The sequence below is a fragment of the Charadrius vociferus genome, unplaced genomic scaffold (genome assembly GCF_000708025.1).
Source record: "Charadrius vociferus isolate BGI_N301 unplaced genomic scaffold, ASM70802v2 scaffold234, whole genome shotgun sequence".
Lineage (NCBI taxonomy): Eukaryota > Metazoa > Chordata > Aves > Charadriiformes > Charadriidae > Charadrius > Charadrius vociferus.
The window spans coordinates 1,527,756-1,537,633 of NW_009648148.1; positions in this window are offsets into that span (position 1 = coordinate 1,527,756).

A 9,878-nucleotide genomic window follows, 5' to 3' on the forward strand; every position below is an offset into this window, starting at 1 on the left:
ATAATTGGTTGCTTCAGTTTTGATACACGGGTATGCACAAGACAAATGTAACTAGCTAATTGCTAAGAGCTAGAAAAGTGGAGTGGAGAATCTGCTCGTTCGCTTATAATTTCAAACACTGTTGCTAGTACTTGTGAAAAAAACAGAGCTGAGCTATTACATCTTTAACTGGCAGAAACACAGGAAAACACATGGGGATGGGAATCCAACTAGAACTTTTAATTTTGCGTTATGAAAATTAAGAAGAAGAAGAAAAAAAATGTAGGCTTAAGAATACATCTTTGGCAAGATATGCATTTGATGCAATGATTCTGTATTTTACTGTGCTTTGCTTTGATTTGAGTATGCATGGCTTGCTTTTATTTTTAGGACACTAGAGGAGGCTCAGGAGTCAGGACTGTTGTTTTTAACAGGCTAAACAAATTTGAAAAACAGAAACTGGATGGTGTGCTATAAGGATGTACCTGTCGTGTCTTGATGAAACTTTAGGGCCTTCAGCTGAACTACATCAAAATTAATTCGGATCTTAGAGGATTATGTTTATATAGGTGACCTTTTAAGAACTTGAATAAATACTTTGTAATAATTCTCATTCCAGTGAAAAATGCACTTCTTGCCCTTCTCTCTTCCTGCCCCAAAAGGCCTAGGAAGGTGTTTGGCAGTGGCTTATGTTTACTTAATTATTTTTTTTTAGTTTAACACTTTTGGATATGACTTTATTTTAGACTTGGTTTGTCACCCTACTTCCTTGCTATGGTGGCTACTTCTACATATTTTTAGTAAACCATCATTTAAGACTAGATATATATACCTTCTCTTTCTTTTTATTTTGAATTTCAATTCTGTTTATAATGTATTTGGTAAAGCCTTAAAAAAAAAAAAAAATCACACATGGTACTTGAACAAATATATTCTCTACAGAAACCAGTATCTATATGGTCAGAATTCTGGAAGAGCTTAGCAGACCTTAATGTTGGAAAGGTTTCGTACTATCTAGGAGTTAAAGCTATGATTCTACTCAAAAGGATTATGATATATTTTCTTCTAACTGTAAAATATAAAGTAGAGACATTTTACAAAAGATTTAAAGCAAATTTGCATCCTTGTCACTATGGGTACAATTCCCCCAACGTTATCTTCCATAGAATATAATGTTTGTCTTCAGCATTTCTACAGAACCATAGGAAAACAGAGTTTGGAAGGGACCTCCAGAGACCATCCAGTCCAAATCCCTACTCAAGGCTGGTCACCCTCACACACTGGTAAGATTGCTCAGCATAGTATTCAGCTGAGTTTAAGTACCTCCAAGTGCAGAAATCCCACAGCCTGTCTGGGTACCTGCTCCACCTGTTTGACCATTGTTACGACAAAAATGTTTTCCCTCTATCTAATCAGAATTTCTCCACATTGCCTGCGTCCATTGCCTTTTCTGCTTTGACTGTGCACCTCTGAGAACAGCCTGGCTGCATCCTTCTATATTGGCACAGTGGTATGTCAATGTTGTACTGGAGAGCTCCAAGCTGGATACAGTACTGCATATTTGGTCTTACAAGAGTTGAGTAGGGGACAAGATTCACTTTACTCACACTGGTGGCTGTCCTATTGTTAATCCAGCCAAGTACGCAGATGGCCTTCACTGATGCAGGAGTGCACTGCTGACTCCTCCAGTTCAACTGGTTTTGCACCTGGAGCCCCAGGTCCTGCATTCTGCAAATCTGTTTTGTAGCCAGCTGGCACCAAGACTGTAGTCCTGCATGAATTTATTCCATCTCAGATGCAGAAGTCTAGATTTACCAAAGCTGAACTTCATGCAGGTTTTTTTGGCCTTTTTCTCTGGTTTCTGTAGTCTTTTGAACAGCACCTCTGCCCTCCAGCCTTTTTTCAGGTCACTATTTTCCAGAAAGGTATGGAAAGTGCACTCTATATAAACATCCAGTTTGATAATGAAGACTTGTCAGGACATGAGGTGAGGTTAACTGGCCTGTAGTTCTGTTGATCATCTTTCTTCCTCATCTTCAAGATGGTGGTATCATTTCCCTTTTCCCAGTTATCAGCAACCTTACAAAGACAGCAGCTAACTTGCCCAGAATGCTTGAGTGCATTCTGTCTGGCTCCTTGACCTTGTGTATGTCCATATGGCTTAAGTGCATCCTTACTTATCTCACCTCTGTTGTCTGGTAATGCTTTTCTCCCACAGATTCTGCTAACAGATTGAGGACCTGGGAGGAATGAGGGCAAACCTTACCAATGAAAAAAATGAGGTAAACTAATATTGGGTACCTTGGCTTTATCCATGTCATTTATCACTAAGCTTCCAGCCCCAATGAAAAGTGGCCCCACAATTCCTTTGCCTTCCTTTGGTGCCAGCGTGCTTACAGGAGCTCTTCTGGCTGCCCTTCACATTCCTTACTAGTTCCAACTCCAGCTGAGCTTTGGCTTTCCTAGCTCCATTCCTGCATGCTTGGGCAATGCTTCTGTATTCCTCCCAGCTATCCCATCCCTGTTTCCACCTTCTGTGTTCTTTCTTTACTCAGTTGAGCTCAATCAGGAGTTCCTTGCTGATCTATGCTGGCCTTCTGCCATGCTTGTTGTGATAGTCCTTGAAATTCCAGCTCTCACATTAGGCCAGATTCCCTACATTTCTTTGAAATTTTAGCTCTTGATAGTATGCTTCAATTTCTTTTTTCTTTCTTGGTTTTTTTTTTTTTTTAGTTTTCTTTCGTTTTAATTTCAGCTAATTTAATTTAGCTACTGTGGTAGCTACAGGGAAATCAATAAAGTTACACAACTGTGAAACAGGAGTGACACAGCAACAAATCAGCTTAGCACCACCTCTAATGATTGCCTAACACTTCTCATGGCCTACTACTTAGTAAAATAGAACTTTGCCAAACCTCCAACATTTCCGCCTCTGGTGAAGAAGAAATTCATGCAAAATTCTCTTTGAAAAGCTTAGAACCACTGTAGTTAGAGATAAAATTGGTTTAGCAGATGTCAGTTTTACTGCTCCCTCCAAAATTCATCCAGATACTGTAAAGGGGGACAAAAAACCAACTGCCAGTGACTGAATAGTATGTACTAGAAATCATAATTCAGGCTGTCCCTTCCAGTGTCAATACTAAGAAAAAGCTCCATAATTGAGACAAGGAAAAGCTCCAGGTAGATATGTTTCCAAACATATGGGTAGCAGGAGCTAGCACATTACGCAGAAGCAAGGTATAGCTGACCAGCATCGTATTCTGCAAAGCAAAGGCCTACTGAAGAACATAGCTCCCTGTGGCTAATTTCCCCCGTGGGTTAGATGCGAGCTCCCAGGTCATGTGTCAGGACCCCATTTCTCACAAATCCTGCCCTCCATCTGAACTGGCCCCTCCTCAGTGCCTGGTGGATCTCAGGAGGAGCACTTGTTTTCCTCTTTGCAAATGGCTCTGGTTAGCATTTCAAATATAAACATTTCACAGTAAAAGTGGAAAGAGCCTTATGTTTATGCTCAACAAAAAAAAGTGACACATAACCATCACAAGCACCTCCAGTCTCAGCACTGCTGATACTTTTATAATCCATAATTATATACATGTCAAAATATTTTTTCTTTTAGAGAATTAAAATCACCCCAGCATTGTTTCATGATACAATACTTCTTCAATGTGATAAAATTTGTTCGACTTATTAAAGTACACAGCCAGGAGGATTGGCAACATCCCTCTAAAAGAAAATGAAAAGTCTCATCTAGTAGCTCCTAGGTACTGAGCCTTTAAGAGAAGAAATAGTTGGAAATATTATTTTAATACAAAAAAAACTGAGAAATTTCATGGTAACATGCTTGAACCATGGCTCAGTATAAATGGACACAGATGCCTAACTTTAACACAACACAGCTTATTACCGACATCAGTGAGGTATTGCTAAACTACTTCACCACACAGGTGGAGGGTGTAATTTTGAAGGCTACTGAACACTGTGAATTTCCCAATGTATCACAATTACAGAAACACCTGTGTTAAATAACTTTGCGCTGATTCACTACGAAAATGCATGGTGTTCAATAGTCCTTAGAATTAAATGCCTTGCCAACGAGCCACAGGTGTACACCACAGGAGCACATGATAATGTAATTGTGAAGGATGTGATAACAGCTCTCCATCCATAATTCCACCTTCCCAAGATACACTCATGCATCTATTTTATATTTAGGTATTTTCCAACTGTAGCTTTAGAGTCATCTAAGCAAGCAGTATCAATTCCAAAAGGAGCACTAAACAGGAAAGAAAAAAAGTAGCATGTAATTCAGGTTTAAAACTAGCCCAGAAAGGGACAAAGTAAAAACACCACCCCCTTGCCCTCCCAAAAAAACTTACAAAAAACCCCACCCTAATACTTTAAATAGATAGCAAAATTTTGATTTTTAATATTTTTAAATGGAGGACCTGCCAAACACTTTCTTTACAGAAAATGTAACTACAGAAACTACTGACAAGATAAATAACCTCGAACCTGCTGATCACTATAACAGTATTTTATTAATCCATTAAGATCTAGAAGTTAGTTTAAAAACTTTACGGTTACTGTACACTTCTATTGTATAAAGAAATTTAGAGTGATTTTTAAAGAAATGTATTGATGTTCTGTAGACAGTGACTGATGTTAGTCTTAACTCTTTGAAACTGAATTTTTGCAAGGAATACCACTTAAGAAATTTTGGGGGAGTTACATGATGTGGAAATTCCAGAAACTTTCTGGAGCTTTTAATCAGAAGTTTGTGAGCAGTCTGAAGAAAATAACCAAGAACAGCTAGTGGAGAATCTTCTTCTGGATTGTTTCACAATTACAGATTAAAAAAAAAAAAAAATTAAAATATATATATTATATATGAAGTTTTTTGATCAATGAACAGAAAATTATAGTGTCTAAAAGATTCTGTCAGTAAAAGATAAAGCTGTCAGTAACAATTGTCAAATCACACATCTATTCATATCCACAAAGGTGTACTACCCTTTGTTTTATTGGTTTTTGTGGAGTACATAGCCTAAACATTCAGCAAGGAAGAGTTAATTTTCTCAGGATTACAATTATGAGATCCTGCACTGCCAGAACGGATGACTGAAGGAAGGCAGGCTCATTAACTACATGACTCAAGAATACGTGTTAGGCTAGCACTAGTAAGGGGAAGAAGGAAGTCAGATGGACTAATTTTCCTCTTGTTCCTTTCTGCTTTTGGTATGGCTTTTGATCTGAATCTTTTCTGCTAGTTTGGGTCAGCTTATGGCTACATGTATAGGTACAGAAATATGCATAGCATCTAAACTGTGGAAAACATTTTTACCGGTTCATGTGTTTTTACTGTGCTTTAATTCCAAAAATCAAAGGTAGCATCAGCCCAAGTAGCTACAAATCTGTGACAGGTTCAGTCCAAGCTCCTTGTATTATGGTTGAAACTTTGCCTTTAGTTCCCTCCCTTGTGTTTGCCTATTTGCAGTAATGATGGCATTCTCTCACCTCTTAACCACAGCCTGTGTTAAAATGTTTAATAGAAATACTGTGGGGACAAGAATGAGCAAATCTGTCATCCCCCAAACTGCACATGTGCTCAAAGAGTGAAGAAAAGGGATCACAGAAGAAACTCTTCCCACCCTCGACAGCCACTGTCTGTCAGATTCATGTCATTTAATTACCATGAATGTGAGTCAGTAACTTCTTCCATCCATTTGTATCTAATTTTCCATTGAAATCTGGTGCAAACTCTCTACTCCAAAGGCTGAATACTGACTAGTACTGAGATGTTCCCTCACACTGCCTATTTGCTAATGCCCCCACTTCTGCTTTTCTGGCTCATGTGAATAAAGGACAGCTAGACATTCTCATACATAAAGGACAGCTAGCCCTTTTTAACTCCTTGGGCCACATATGCACGCACACATGCATGCACGCTCACAAACACACACACACACACTGGGTCTTCTCAACAACAGAATCCATGGCACGTTTTAGAAACAAGCATCTACCATGCCATAGTCTTTAAGGTACTATGGTTTTAATAGCTATCAACTTGATTGATACCAAGGCTTAACAACGGAAGACTTTAAGGGATGAAACTATGAGACTGAAGCTGAAAAGCCAGGGTTTCTGCTATGACTGCAATAAGAGTCATGCTCTCTGATGGGCACAGTGGTGGCAGATAACACACACTGGCTGGTGGATTACACAGCTGCCTCCTGCTCTCTGTGAATTTATTCAGAAAACTCAAAAACCACTAAATACGTTTCCCCTTATATTCAGCTCCACACATGGTTGATGTAGCTTCTCTGCTCGTTGCTTTTGTGGTATTGATATTTTCATGCAACACATTATGCTTCTCAGCCCAGCTTCTCTTCCTGCTCAATCTTGTAGTTAAACCCTAATCCTGTTCTTTTGAACACCACAACCTGAAGTAATTCAGTATCATGTCTTCCTTTCCAAGCCATAGAAGAGGATAAGACAGGTCATGAGGAAACAAATCTTTGCTGGCAAGTAAATAGCTTTGATAACCTAACTGCCAAACATGACAAAAATCAAGAGCGACACGGAAATTGATTTAACTAAGCAATATTTCATTCTTTGCTTGCATGCTTCGGATCAGTGCTTTCATCAGAATATAGAATAATAGACCAAAGTTTCCATCCTGGATCAGATGAAAAACAAGGCCCGACTACAGAGACAAACATTCCCATACTTAAATGTATCTACATTGTAGTTCCACATACTTGAAAGTGCATGGCCAAAAAGGAGAAAGTTAAACATGTACCTAAGTCCTTTGAGGATCAGGGAATTTTGAAAAAAATCAATGGTACTTTGAAGTGAGTGCAGCTGCATCAATTTCTATCCATATTGTCTAGAACATGGCAGTAAGGTATTCTCAAAGAGTAGTAAAGATCTGTAGAGGAATAATGTACAACATACTATTAAAATGTCAATGGTTACCACCTATCCTGAAAAAAACAACTGTTTTGGGATCTAGTTAAAACACATTGAAAATATAACCTACATTCAAGAATACAGCTGTCACAGAATTAAGTATATACTTTATAAATTTATGAAAAACATCTGCTGGTTAAATTACTGGGTGGTTTAATTTGAGAGGCATGGAAACTAACAGGAAAATCCTCAGTGGTGGTGAGGTAAACCACTTTTCAAGCAAACTGATTTATTAAAAAAAAAATTGATTTCTTAGCTTTCATAATTTTAAGTTGTTGCCATTCATCCATCCGTCCACCCACCTGTTGTCCCACTTGCTGTCCCAGAACAGTGGAAACAAAAGTGCTAAAAAATAAAGCACTTGAAATTTAAAGACATCTTCCTTATTCTCAAGCAGATGATTAATAGACAGAAATATGGGGAATACACCCATAAAAGCTTTTGAAGGTTTTTTTAAAATCCTGGTCCACTCTAGGGCATTATGAAAGAATCAACAATTTCAAGTCTTGTGTGCTGCCTGCTTCTTTAGATTCATTTTCATCTGCTTGCTTTCTTCACTTAAACAAATGCCATTTGGTTACAAAAAGTTGTCTGATCATTGTACTTGTTGCTCACAGGCTCTGCATATGAGTAAGTACAATAGATACGCATGCACTGTGTTTAAGATAATTTCTGGTTTTGGACTGGTAAAAGCCTGAAAATTGGTACTTCAGTGGATGCACTTACAGAGACCAAAAGGACAACAGATGTACAGCTAGGCCTGTAATCACGACAACAGTTAAAAATGAATTCATTCTGTCTGCATGATTGAAATTCATTCTGTGCTCAGGGACAAGAGTGTTAAACGAGTTTCAAAAGATGGTTACATATTGCACTGTCGAATCATTTCAGGAAGAAACTTAAAGTAATCGGAAAGTTTTGGTAATTTCTCCTGTGTATACAAAAATAAAAGTAACTAAGACTGTACTCTGTAGTTCATTAGATACTACATCAATTGCTTTGATATTTTATGAAACATTAGCTGTGAAAAATTGAAGGTTGTTGTTTTCACATTCCCATTAATCTAAGGCTACATGCAGCTGTTTCTTGCAGGAAGAAAACAAGCACTGCACTGCTGTACAGGCTTTAAATACCAGCACACCCAATTTCTATCCCTAACACCCAAAGCATTGCTTATCGTGATTCTCCTTATCTACTTTCCAGAGAAGTTTATGAACACTGATATCTTAAAAAAAAATATGCATAAGTACAAGAGTACACACACACACACAGAGGATGATGTTAAGCAGAAGATTAACACATTAGCTGTTACATTCTGGATATCTGTATTGAGTCTCTGCGAGTGAAAATCAGTTTGATGGTTTCATTTTAGCCTTTATTTGCAGCCAGCACAAAATACTGATGCTATTGGCTGATTCTATTCCACAGATGACCAAAAGCATCTTGTGCAGATCAGGATTGAAATATGCATGCAGAACTGTGCAGGAAACTTTTAAACACTGCTATTTCTTCTTTTTCATGAATGCTAACCCCATGTAAAAATATCTTAAAAAATTAAATCTCAGTGAAGAAAAAAATTTCTTGCTGCTGCATCTATGTGCAGCTCCACATTCCTGTTCTCATAACAAACTGTTAAATTGAAAAGAAAGGTGTTTCTTTCGTAGGAAATTATTTGCATTTTAACTTAAAATGATAACATAGAAGAAAAACTTAAGCCTTTGAATGTATTTTAACATTAAACTCTTTTCAGTTATTAGAACAGTACAGAGAATCACACCAGAGAAACTGGAAGGCTAGCTGTGTAATTGAGACCCATCCAATTTCCCATCATACTCAACGTTTCTTCTGTCATGTCATTTGAATCCCTAAGATTATACCTAAGGTTGTATCTAAAGTGGGAGCCCAGACATGCAATTCCCCACCCCTCTCCCTCCTCTGTATCCCTGTACCTTGGTTTCAAAAGTGGAAAAGGAAGCCTGTCAAGATTGGAAGGGAACTGCACTGTACTCTGACAGCTTCCCAGTATGGATACTGCAGGAACCAAGGCTCTTGCATGGCACGTGGTACATACCTGGTACTCAGCATAAAACTGAACTTTATTTTCCTGTAGCTAGGCACCCATCTGCAGACATTAATACTTGCTGAAGACAGCAAGTAAATCAATAACTGTGAAGTGTTCCAGCACCTCCACAGAACAATAGTTGAGCAATCTGGCTCTTACTGTTATACACTTCTGTTTTGAAAATGTAGCATCCAAAGTTAGGTAACCTACTTCAGGATGCTGCCTGGTTGCCATTTGGTGATGGCAGGTAATGCAGAAAGTAACAGGTTGTGATGTAGTAGGAGATTTTTCCTTTTCTCCCTTTTTTGCTTAGTGTAGAAGAAAAGTCCTTCAGAACCGCCTCTGTCTGTGTGTTTGTGTGTTATACACATAGAAAATGACAAATACACCTTGGTAACCTTCATATAATCTTTACGTGCTGTGAGATTTAATAGGATTTTCATGCTGATCTTGTAATGGTACGCTTTTAAGTCTTGCTGTTTTTCTTTGGAAGCAAATGGCCCGTGGCTGCAAGAACCTAAAGTTAATGGCACTACGTTATCTCCTGACCATCCTCCCGGTTATCTTGAGGCCAGTTATCTGTGCATACCAAAGCAATTTCTAGAACACCATAGCTAAACACTGTTGATTTATTTTTTATGTGTAGTACCTATGTGTTACAGGTCTGTAACATTCATTCAAATGTACCAGTAGATACTGCACAACAAAGGAACTACTGCAGACCAGAAAAAATCCCACAGATTAAGGGTATAACTCAAGGTTTCATTGGAAATTAAGTTAGACTAAACAGAAGACATAAGAATGTTTTACTGTAAATGAAATTGCAATGGGAGTAGACAAGCTAATTCACTTTCATAGCTAATAC